General features: G+C 41.0%; 1 protein-coding gene across 3 annotated transcripts in view; it reads left to right on the plus strand.

Moving 5' to 3' along the window:
- Positions 1–751: 751 nt before the first annotated feature.
- Positions 752–13,011, plus strand: part of COLEC11 (collectin subfamily member 11) — a 36,864-nt gene continuing 24,604 nt past the window's right edge. The window contains exon 1 of one of the 3 annotated variants that reach the window (XM_090136345.1): positions 752–1,350. The gene's annotated coding sequence lies outside the window, so the exon portion shown is untranslated. The remainder of the gene's footprint in view (positions 1,351–13,011) is intronic. The other 2 variants (XM_090136344.1, XM_031611028.2) reach the window with 2 other exon arrangements.

Raw genomic sequence — 13,011 nt, forward strand, 5'->3', positions numbered from 1 at the left:
ATCTTGTGACTGTTTGGTGTTGTTAAAATACAGAAGCTGATAGTGATGAAGGAAAGTTATCCAGGCTCCAGCCCGAACTGACAACAGAGTGGTGTAGGAAGGGCTCTGCCCTTACTATGGCAATTCCTGAATGGGGGGCACTGCTACCTCTGCACTGCTGTGACAGCTGCAGCACTGCTGTCCTTCCTGCCTGTTAAGCTCCAGCCTCCATGGAGGTGGGGATGTGCTGGTTGAACAAATTTTCTCCTCCAGAAGAGCAAGGGATTGTTCTGCCAGTAGCACTCTTCCCTCATCAACAAAGTTGCTCGGCTGTGAGATGGTGGAGCTTGAAATGGGAGCCCTGGTGGGAAGGAAGCTGCGTACCCAGGGCTAGGAGAGGAGTGCTGGGAGGGGTCTCCTATGGGAGAGAGGGAGAAATATATCAACTGGGGTTGCAACCTGCACACAACATGAAATCTACAATGGAGAGGACCTGTAACTCCTTGAGAGCAAATCAGAAGGCCAATAACCACACACATATGATGCTATCACACCTTTCTCTGGTTCCACATTTCAAAATCTTTTTGATGTTCTGATTTCTATTTTGGGGAATGTATGAGATGGTTCAGCTGATTAAGAAGAAAAAGTTGTACAAATGTTTAGAAGCTATAATGAAGGATTTCTGATTTTTTTTTTTTTCCTCCTTTTTGCACTAATACCAAATGCTATCAAAAGATACTCTTAAAAAAAAAAAACAATGTGGGTAACAATGCTAATGTTGTGGAGTGTTGAGCGGGCTCTAAAAGTTTCATGTTTTTTACTCAACAAGTCAAGGATGCTACAGCCGACTGCAAAAATAGGGAGAGTGTCAGTAAGGAAAATATGTTAATTATCCACATAACATGATCATATTCAGTGCTGCATGCTGTGTGTTTTTACTATCAGTTGTTAGGAATTAAGCAAAGGAGGGAAAGTACTGTAAAAGCGCAGTGTGCATGCATAACTTAGAGCTGCATAGATCTAAATGGTTAAAAAGGGGTTCTCTGCTAGAGAGGAGGAGGGGAGAGTAAGAGTGCATTCCCAAAAAAGTACATTCCCAAAATAAAAAGCTTACATCATGGACCTCTTCAGCTTTCCCACACTTCTTTCCTAATTATTGTCCTGCAGGACAGCTGATCTATTTCAAACAGGAAGCTGTTTACAGATAACACTTGCAACTGTGTTGTCTGATTTGTTGAACTGTCGAAAAGCAAAAGACAACCTCTTTCAAATTAAAAACTGTCAGACTTCTGTAAACAGCAGCAATGAGGTTCATCTGTGCAGTGTCCCTGCAGGCACAGAGTGTTCTGCAGTTTTCTCAGCAACCGTAAGGTAAGTGACTTTTATACTTTCATTCTTTAGAAAAATATAAAGGAAAAAAGTTTGGATGTTTGTTGGCTGGCTGTCTTGTAAGCAGCAAAACATGATTGGAAATGGCCACACGACAGGGGAAGGTAAGGGAAATATCTGCTAGAACAGAACAAGCTGATAATGTTGGACCTTTCTGTTCGGAAGCACCCATGTGGGTTAGAGCATGGAATTCCTGATCAGTATTTCTATTGAAAATGTAAAAATGCCATTGCAAGAGTTAATTCCTTTCTTTGAGTAACAAAGGATAAAGCAGTATATTTTAATTTTTCATGTGATGAAACTTACTGCAGTTTATTAAGGGGTTGTTATCATTTTCTATAAAAGATAATTGATATATCAGTTTAACTTTTGCAAGTTCTCAGTGTTTTTCTCCTTCCTTGTAGCTGTACTTCCCAGCAGCTTGTTATTTTCCACTTTAAAAAGTGAATTTTTAATACATCAGCAAGGCAGGGAATAAAGACTGACATTGCTGAAATGAAGCAGATGACAGTGGATTCAGTAAGGACTATACCACTGTAATTAAGAGTTAATACAGTTAAAACCTGATCAAGTTGGTGGCAGTAGTGTAAAAGAATCCTAAATGAAAATTAAGAATGTGCAAAGATACAAAATTTTGGTCTAAACGAGCTTGACTGTGAGAGTAAGCAGTAGTTTAGTAAACAGAGGGCCATATACTTGCTTTTCAGTCATGTGCAAATTGGCATAAGGAGACAGAATATGTAACTTAAAGTCATAGTTAAAATGGCATTTTAAATATGGCGTAGTCCTGCAGCCAGCAGGGAATTGCACAGTGTAGTTTACAGATTGTACGTCATGTTGAGAGCTGTTTTTCTGATTACTTTTGAGTGATTTTACACTATTTCAAAAGCTCCATTTAGTCAGCTTATGGGCTGCCCAAAACTTCAGCTAGAATCATTTTGAAGTGGAAAGGCTTTTGATGAAGCAGTTTTTTGAAGAGGACTGTCAATTTTTCAGAGTAGTTTAGTCCTTTTGTCAAAGTATTTTGGCTGAAAACCAGAAGAGTTTAGCCAAAAATATACTCAAGAGTGTCTCCTGGGAGCTGTAGTGCTTTGCATTGCTTTTCACTACTGGCTGGCCTTTATGGTTGAACCATGCTTCCCATAGGCCCCATGCACAGGGACTTGCTGCTGTGATGTCCCTTGGTGCAAGGAGCACTGTGCTGTATTTTGTCAGATGCACTGTAGTGAAAGGGGCACAGGCTGGACTCATAGGGAATTAAAAGCAGGAGAAGCCCCCCCACTTACTAGTAGGTAATGGCTGGTTTAAAATTTGAATGCTTTCTTGTAGCTGTGTGTGAACTTCATAGCACCCTATTTGCTGTGGACCTTGGAAGCGTGACCCTTCAAGAGGGTTAGATGTGTCAGTAAAAGGCTTAAAAATCTTCTGTTGTTTTTAGCCACGCGAAAGCCCATACAAGGGAGAGAACATTTAAAAGTATTTCCAAGACTTTGCCAATTTTTGCACTAAAAATGTTGCACTTTACATACTTGGAACTGAGCGTTGGAATTACAGGGTATGACTGGGTTTTGTAAGGTAAGTAAACTGTTTAAAAAAAAAAAAAAAAGAGGAAAACAATAGGAACCTGATGCTTTAGAAATCATTGAAGATGTCTCTTCCATCTAATTGCCTTTTCAAGCAAATTGTGGTCTGGGTGATCTGCCTTTAGGAGCATAAGGTGTATGTGGGCCTGCAGCTGCTCGAATTCTTCATTGCTGACCCAGTCTTTTGTTTGGAGGAGGTTTGAGAGGATTTGCCTCATTAGCAGCAGTGCCAGTGTTGACTTGATCAGGTCTCATCTGGGAATTTTTGGGGTGAAAGAAGGGGAATAATAGATGAAGAGTAGAAAGAAGATCTGCTCCAGCTCTGCCTGTTTTTGGGTGGGAACCATTAGGAATGAAGTTGTCTGTAGTTGTGTTTAGGTTCCAGGTGCCCATCTTTCTTTGCCTGGTTTTAAGGATGGACGTGAGGAAACAGTGTCAGGTTACTTCAGGAGAGGTTTAAGTTGGACCTTAGAAAGAATTTCTTCATAAAAAGTGTGATCAAGCACAGGAAGGGGCTGTCCAGGGCAGTGGTGCATCCCCATCCTTGGAGACATGTGAGTTGTGTAGATGCGACAATAAGGGGTGTAGCTGAGAGACAGGACTCAGTAGCATAGACTGATGGTTGAACTCGATGATTTTGAAGACCTTTGCCAACCAAGATGATTCTCCGATTCTGTGACTCGATGCTGTTAGTATGATACAGTAATTGTGGAATGAGCACAAATAATAAATCATCCAGATAGATCTCTCCGATTTTTAGGTTGATTTGTTCAGTGATTTCAGGCTTAGTTGTGGATTCCTTCGAATTCTCCTGTGATGAGAGTGGGGTATTTAGCAGATGCTGAAACTTACTTATAAAAGTTGTGCATTTAAGTGTCCTTGGTGGACCCCTTAGAGGTCTAAGAGAACTCAAATCACAAGTTGATTTCATCTCCATCTGATCTGAATGCTGGGAACATTTTGGTAGTGTCCAAATGGCAAAGGCTGATCAACAAAGCATGTCTGAAGTAGTACTTGTCACCCTACATGACGCTTTCTTTTACAAGACAAGGGTTCATAAATCATTCATTTCTAAGGACATTTTAATATATGTAAGACTTTGTCATCAGAGAAGGATTTATACGGTATCACCTCTTGCTTGGGATTCAAAACAAAGGTCTTCATTATATATTCCTAAAATAATTGTTAAATAATGTCTGTATGAATGGCAATATTGGATGGCATGATAGTTAGGACTAGTCAAAATAAATCATGGGACAAGAATGTAATAAAGGCCTAGCATAGGAAGCAAAAAAAAAAAAGTCTGCATAGAAGAAGAATGTCTCTCACTGAGATCTTTTATCAGAAGGATATTAACAAGAAAGCTGATAGCTGACTGGTTAGTAGAATTTTGATAATAGAAAGTGTTATGGAAACATACTGGGAGCAAAAGAGATGTTGAACAAGAGAAGTGCTGTGCAACTGTGCTTTCAGCAGCATCCACAGATGCATTTTCAACGTTTCTGTGGAGTTGTGCACTGAACTCAATTCAAAACCAATTGAGAAAAAGTGAGATGGCACTTTTTAAATTATTATTATTTTTATTATCAAGGGCAATCTTCAAAAGGATGACACAGATATCTTCACAGAGTATTCCCAGGTATCTTTTTTTTTTTATTTATATATAGTGGAGAGGAACCTGATTTAAGTAAGTCTTTGTGATGTTCTTAGGTAGAATGTGCTCATTTTCACCAGCTTCCAAATATCTTTGAGTCATGAGTATGTGTCTCCAGAATTATTTAGATTGGACTATTTAAGTTTAAAACGTAAGAGACAAATATGGAGATAACCATATTATCTTCACAAGCTTTGGAAAGGTAAGTAAATGGGTTATGTTCCTGAAGTGCTCTAAATACCATTGATTTTCATTTGTGATTTCAAGCAGACAGTGCCCACTGCTACTTTTGCAGTGCAATGAGTGCAGTGAGATCTTAGACAACACTCTTTCAACAGTGTACTATAAATGTTAGGGAGGTTTTACTGTTAATTTTGAAAACCTTTCACCTGAAAAGAGAACAGTTGGGCATTCCATTCCTTGCAAATAGTGAATATAGTTTCTGGATGTCATGTGTCAAGCTTGTGCAAGGATCATGATGCAGTGAGTATGAATGTTACTATCTCAGCTCCAACAGCACATGTCCATGCTGGCCTGTCAAGTGAATCTGTTGGCAAAGAAATCTGTCAGAATCTTTCTTAATAAGCCTGGTAATAATTTTCTTTACACTGTCCTCTAAGCAAACCTCTTTAAATGTGTTTGTCCATCTAGACTGAGTTTACTTGTGATTGCATCAAGTTGTTCCTTGATTTTAGGAATGATGATGCTAAATGTCACCATTGCAGCATGGATACATGGATATAATATGTTCAGAGTTGATCCTTCATCCCCTTTGGCAGCACTGAGTAATTTTGTGTCAAGTCTCTGTTGTCGTTTTTCATCTTTCTGTTGCTTGTGTCAGCTGGCAGATGTTGGGATTTCAGCCAGGACAAGGTTAGAACTGCCTTTATTACCTCCTCTGAAGTCTTTTCTTTTGCTGGTAGCTGCATAATCAGAGCTCTGGCATTAGTTTCTGCTGTTGTTAACGCCCTATAAATGCTGAACACATACACAAAAGAGGTATCTGCAGGTCCAAGTGATCATAACTGATGTGCACTTTTTTAATGTTTGCACGAATGGCCTCTGGTCACGTTCTGGCTGTGTGAGATGCGTCTGTGGCTATTGTTAGAGAATTTGCTGAGCTCAAAAGCAGGTAGAAATGCCAGTAGTTATCACTTACTTAAAATGAGTTGTTATATCCCTCCCTAGAAACATACTTATTAATAGAGAGGAATCTCTCAGGGTGGTTGGTTAGATGAAAGGAATTTAATAAAAAATTCCCAAAGGGAGTTGTCATCATGAGGAATCTCTTGGCAGAAGAAGCATCCTGGCATATGGGTAAGGGAAGTAACACCTTCAGTTTAAATGGCTTTGTTTGCAATTTTTTTATACACATTCTATATGTCTTTCTGAATTCACATTTCTTTTTCAGAATGAGACCAAATTGTCAAAAACACCTCTAGCCTGAATGCAATCACTTGTATTTTAATTCTTTAAATCTCTGTGTGTGACAGAGGACTTGAAGTGCAATTGCTGTGGTGTAATAGCTGCACTGGGAATTTTTACCACTGATCTTCTTTCAGCTGGCTTCTATTTGATATGTCTTCTAAAGAGGATCATGTCTGTTGGCAAAGATGTGGACTGATTAGCCAGTCTACTGTAGCATCCTAGCGTAAGAATACTTCTATCTTCTGAGGACTTCATTAATGTGTAGTCATCTGCAGGGACAGCATTATTTAGCATATGCTTTTAAGAGGACACATCGGATTTGCACATTTTTTTCCCCACTATTTTTTGCTTCTACAATTATTTCTATATACAAATCACTTTCCTTTATTTGGGGACCTGTTTTTGTAGAGTTTCCTTTCCTTTGTTTTCTTTCCTGCATCTGCACTTAGAAAAGTGTTTCAGAAGTCTTAACAGTGAAAACCTATTCAATAACACTATTGTATTAAGTTTATCCTTTTCTGTTTACTTATCCAGTGAAGACATTTGGCTGTATTCCCTGCAAGGCTTGCTTTTTCCCCATGATGCTTTTTCTCCAATGTAGAGACTTGGCCATGTTACTGAAGGTGTTTTTAGTCCTTGTATCACCAGTATAATTTATTTCCCACCTTTCCCAGGCATCTGGGATTATGAAATCCCAGCTGATTATGAAAGTATCACCATAGGTTCACATGTCAAATGTTATTTTATTCCTGCAGGTTCTCAGCTTGAGAATAAAAACAATATTTTGTTGAAATTGCATTGATGCTGCTGCCCCAGTTCAAATGCAAGATTTTGTACTATGGTGATTTGTTATATTGAGGATATCATTCCAAGAAGCATGTCCTTGTCATTTGAGGATAATATTCTTGGATCGTTTCCATGACTCTGGCTTGAATGCTACTGCAAAATGTCTCATCTTGCTGTATCTCAAATGCTCCGTATCTTTTGCAAGATGTTATTTTCCACTGCAGCCTGGTATTTTGCCATATCTTAAAGCCCAATCTTTAATTATGTACCCACTCTTTTTTTTTCCCACATTTTTGTGAATTCAGTCCCATTATTTCTTTCACTTATGTGTCTTTTTGTTTTCTATATGCCTCTGGCATGTGAGGGCACAGTTTTATAACACACTGGAGGCTATCTTGGCTCTTGCTGAGGGCTGGCAACATTTTTTTCACAGGAATGGTTGGCCATTTTTTCATCTCCAGGAGCCAAGCAAGTAAATCAACTGAAAAATAACACTGCAAAAAGAGGAATGGTTTTCTGCTGGCTTAGCTACCCATGCTAGCTCAGTATGGGATCAGATTGCGATTGGTGACAGCATGATGGAGAGGGTGATGTGCACCTGCAGCAGGGGAGTCAGGCTGCTGTTAGCCCTCATACAGATAGACTTAGCCAGTAGTGATGTGGGGGCTTCTCTCACCCAGCTTCACGAACCTACAATGTTGGGAGATGAATGCACGCCTCTAGAGAGCCAATTATCCAATCTGTTTTAGGGTGAAATTAATTGTCACAGAAAGGTGCTTTTCCCTGACTTGATTATACAGGGAGCTCAGGATGATTTTTCTCAGAAACTCACCCAGAATGACTGAATCCCACCCAAGGGTCTGCTAGGTTGAGATCTGGTAGCAAAATGATCCTGATAAATAGGCATCCCTTAATGCCAGCTGTGTTCTATCTCCTCGCTCACTTTTCTGAGGTGCTGTACATGCTGTGTTCAGAAAGATTGAGCAGCAGTCAGGTAGCTTTCTATTGTTCCTAGAACCACACCTAAATTCAGCTGATGCAATATCAAATACATGAGAAAATGGAGGCAAAAGCTATTTTCCCTGCTGTGTTCTTTCTCCTCAGTGAGGAGTGAGGGGTAGGATGCTGGAGCAACTGAAAGGAAACCTTTCTCATGTCCATGTATGCTCTGGGGTGGTGCCATCTGTTTTATCCTGGGTTAACAGAAGTCAATTTTGAGAAGTAAAAGAAAGCACTCATTTTTTCTTGTTCTTCCCCCTCCCCCCCTCCAGTATCCTATTGCTAGGTTTGATTTGGCTTCTTCACCATGGTTCTTCCCTTGCTTCTCATCTTTTAATCTGTTGTGCCTGAGTTTATACTACTTTCGTAGCAACCATCTCCTGGGGGCAGTTCCTTTCCTCAGGAGCAGTGGGCTCCCATCTTTTTCACTTAAGACTGTTCCAGAACTGGTATTTCTCATTTTTGGATCAATACTTGAATGGTATTTCTGTTGTGGAGAAGACACTCGCTAGTGTGGATGTGTTGGAATGATGGAGGTGTCTTTCTGCCTGATCTCTGCACCTCAGAGTTTATCTGGGGAACTGGGACCATGCTTCCCAGATTAAGTTTGCCTTGCGAATCTCTTCAGTGCCCTCAAGAAGACAACTGTCAGGCCCTCCTGGAAAACTTCTAGGTGTCTGGAGGCCAAGAACACGTTGGAAAGCATAAGTTGATTGAATAGGCACTAAATACTCAGACACTGCACAAACATGCCAACTCGTTCAGCCAGTCCTGAGCTTATGTGGATGCGGAGAGTTGAAAAGTAGTGCCCTAACGCTTCAGAAATAAAATGAAAAATGCATATGTCAACAATATGTATTCATTTATGTACAGAAATGTTTCCCATAGTGTTCTCTATATATTCACTGATATTCTTGGTGACTCTTTGGTGTTTTACAGAAATGTGTGGGGCATAGCATCAAGACCGAGCTGAGACAGTTTAGATACGAGTTTTAAAAGTACTGACAACTGTATTTCAGAGAATTGCAGAATCAAAGGTGTTGAAAGGGACCTCTGGAGATCATTGGGTCCAACTCCCTGCTAAAGAAGATTTGCTATAGCAGGTTGCACAGGAAAGTGTCCAGGTGGGTCTTGAATATCTCCAGGGAAGGAGAATCCACTACCTCTCTGTGTAGTCTGTTCCAATGCTCTGTAACCCTCAAATAAGTTTTTCCTCATGTGAACCTCATATTTCGGGTCTGGGGGCAGTTAGATCAAATTTTCAGTGTTTCTGACGTATTTTAAGTATGGCACCAAAAATCACAAACTATTTCTGCAAATTACAGCTGCAACCAAGGCTATGGCAGAGAGATTGTCATTTAACGGAGGCTTTTATTTCTTGTTGGTTTTTTTTTTTTCTTTTTTTGACAAATACAAAGCTAAGATCCTCCCTGAATGTTGTTCTGTCTGCCATCTAAAAACACCCCATGGAGACATTGTGAGACATTTGGCACTCAGTGTAAGCAATCAGGAGGGTCCCATCTCCCTCTGGCTGTACGTTATGATAGAGTACCTGCCTCTTTCTATACTCAGTCTTTCTCACACTGTTGCTGAAGCCCCAGTTTTATGTTTTCAGCACAGATGACGGTACGTTAACTCTGCCTTAAACTCACTGACTTTTGCACAACTGCATCAGGAAGAAATTTGTCTCACAATTTTTAAAAACATTATTCTCAATGAAAAGTGAAGCAACTATTCCTACCTGCGACAAGGGCACCTACATGGTACAGCCAGAGCTAATAGTCCCTCATACCTCACAAACACTGGCTGAGGAAATGGTTCTATTGAGCCAGAATTAAATGCACACTGGGGAGTAACCAATGACTTCCCATCAGCTAGGCTTTTAGTTAACGTTAGCTTCTCATCAGCTCAGCCTTGCTTTTTTGTCCTCTGCAGCAAACCTCACTGTTTTTCAGCATCATCAGGATCTGAAATGTGTTATGTTGCTGCTTTATGCCTCTCCATGAGCCATAGATTTCACAGAGACTTTGTCACCACAGCAGTTACAATCCCTGTTTTTACAATTCCAACAGCACTAACGTTTGGGTATTCTTTTTTTCTCTTTCAAGCTTGTTGCTTTAACCTTTAAATCAACATTTCTGCAACATTGCAGTGCTTTAAAATGAAATGCTAAAATGATCACCTAATGTTTCAACAGCCTTATTATTGATTCAGATTTTATATTTTCCCTAAGTGGAGAACTCTTGATTACCGAAGGTAATACATGTCAGAGCTGGGAGGGAGGGCAAATGAGAGAACACTTAGATAAGGTAAAAACAGAGTGACACAAGGCATCTGTAGGTTAGGATTATTAGCACTGCTGTAATGGGGAAAGGGAAGGTCAGTGGCACAGGTTTCATCTCCAGTATGAAAGACATCCCTGTCAGGGAATTATCCATAGCCTCTGGGCACTGCTTATCCCAGAAACTTATCCCTAGGCTGTGCAGGACCCTGGTACCATCCTTCTAACTGTATTCTGGCTTTTATCTCTTCAAAGTGTTTGAAACAGTGTGAGGTCTGTGTTACAGCCCAGCATTTCAATGACATCACTTTGTGGGTACAAATTGCATCCATTGGGATGTGGCTTGCAGCCTGTTTGGGCATTTGAGGATTCACAAGCTGCCAGGTAACACCTTCCGGGACTGGGATGCAGGTAACGAGGACTTGAGGAGTCAGGGAAGTGAAAACTGTGTAAGAGTGCTGATGTGTCTGTAGTGCTGACTCAAACCTGCTTGGAGAAATCATCCCCAAATGCACTGTACTGCTTCCAGCTGTGGGATGCCTCTGCAGATCTGTATGTCTGTACCAGGAATACAGGCAGTTCAGAATACAGATAATTCTGAGAATTCGGATAGTACTGAGAGCGGACTATGATTACAGATCTTCAGTTTTATTTTTTTTTATAACCCAAGAATGAAAATAAGCCAGTAAAATAGAAACATCTCAAAGAGGAGCTAGAATCGTAACCGCAAAGAAGAATCATGTAGGATTATAGAGGGCTGTTGTTTCTTTGGTTACTGAGTGGCTGGACATTAATGCCAGCAAGCATCATTTTTCCTCTACATTTTCCATTGATTTGGATTCAACTAGGCAGGTCACCCATCTTGTTGCTTTTAGGTCCAAAAGAACCACTAAGCCATCGGCCCTTGTAGAGCAGCTGCTGGCACTTGCAGGGTCCCTGTATTTGAGCCATTAGCTGGCTGGAAGTGAGCTCCATGCTTTCCACCTGCAGCAGTGTGGTTCAGCAGTGCTGGTGCCAGCTGGCCTGGCTGTCCCAAGCTGTTCCCAGCCAGCCTGGGATGTGTTCTGCCCCTGGGCTTCCCAGTGACTTTGCTGGGGGTTGTTACTTGAAACCTCATCTCCCAGCAGCCCAGGCAGACTCCCTAGAGCCGACAGAGCTCAACAGTTGTTTTGAAATTATTATGCTTAGAGATTTTTTATTATTATTTTTATTTTTTTAAGGGAAAACCATGCAAATTCTTTCTCTTCCTTCTCCTTTTCATTTATTTCAAAGCTTTCAAGCTGCTGTGGTGTACTGGCCATTGTAGGTACAACAAATTTGTCTCATAACCCTTGTATAGAGAGCACAGAAGTATTTGTACTTCTGCAAGTGCTGAACATCTGTAGGTTTCTCCCTGACACTGGTTATTTTTATGCTGAAATTACCCCCAAACCAAGGACTAAAATGAGTTTTGGGAGACACTGACATCCTTTTCTCAGGAATGCTTTCAGTGCAATTTAATTTTCTAAATGCCTTTATGAATCTGGATCTGAAAGGCCTTAATAATAGATCAGAAAGGCAAGGAACTTTCCAGGATTTTAAAAGAAAGGTATTTCTGTAGTGCATAGCTGGAGATCAAACTGTTATTTCAATCACATAAGGCCATTTTAGCTGCAGAAGAGGTGTTTTTTTTTTTTTTTTTTTAATAACAGGAAAAGGTGGAGAAAGTGATATCCACAGTGTTTTTGGTCTGGTTTCTGCGATTAATTTGTCCCTCTTCTGCAGCAGCAGACTTTATAGTTTTATCTGCAGCCTCTTCAGAGATTTCGTCTCTTGCTGGCTCTTTTCAGACTGAGGTAATTTCCCAAGCGTTCACAAGGGGCCTGGGTGTTGTGACCTGCCTGAAACCAAGGAGCTCTGCTCTCTGCTGTGATTCCCCTAAGGTGGTGTGACAGCCCAATTTCTGTGCCGGGCGAGCTGTCAAGAGCAGAGCCACCAAGCAGCCCTGACAGAGCCTGTCCTATGCCTGAGCTGCGTGGGAGTTTGTAAAGGTAGATGAATATTTAACATATCCCCAGACTTTGATCTTCCAGTTGTAGTCTAGATGCGTCAAAAGCCCCATAAAATGAAACCAGCAGAGGTAGTGCTGCCTTTATATTCACTAATGCAGAGACTGTAGCACCTTCCTCATTTCAATTCCTTCTGTCTCAGGCTTTTCAATTCATCACTGAGAATCTTTATCAGCAGGATGCTGGATGCTCATGCTGAAATTGCCTGGATTTGCAGGCTTTGCGCTGAGTATCTGAACCACTTGGTTTACAGGCCTTTCTCTGATCTTCTGGATGCATTGGGGGTGCATGAAAAGTGCATGAAAAAGATCATGGCCAGTAGTTGGAGCGAGGTGATCCTCCCCTTTTACTCTGCACTGGTGAGGCCACGTTTAGAATACTTTGTCCAGTTCTGGGTTCCCCAGTTCAAAAAAGACTCCTAGAAGGAGTCTAGCAGAGGGCCACAATAAATAAAGGGTCTGGAGCATCTCCCATATGAGGAAAGGCTGAGTAACCTGGGTCTGTTCAGCCTGGGGAAAAGAAGACTGAGAGGGGATCTGATAAATGTTTATAAATATCTAAGGGGGGAGGTGGGAGTGCATTGGATGAGGCAAGGCTCTTCTTGGTGATGTGTTGTAATAGGACAAGGAGCAATGACCTAAAACTTAAACATAGGAAGTTCCATACTAACATGTGGAAGAACTTCTTTACAGTAAGGGTGATGGAGCACTGGAACAGGTTGGCCAGAGAGGTTGTGGATTCTCCTACTATATGGGATATTCAAGACCCATATGGTCCCTGTGTGACCTATTGTAGGGAAATGGTTGGACTCGATCTCTTGAGGTCCCTTCCAATCCCTGGGCTGTGAAGCTGTAGCTGTGGGGT

The sequence above is a fragment of the Phasianus colchicus genome, chromosome 2 (assembly GCF_987193195.1).
Source record: "Phasianus colchicus chromosome 2, bPhaCol1.hap1.1, whole genome shotgun sequence".
NCBI lineage: Eukaryota > Metazoa > Chordata > Aves > Galliformes > Phasianidae > Phasianus > Phasianus colchicus.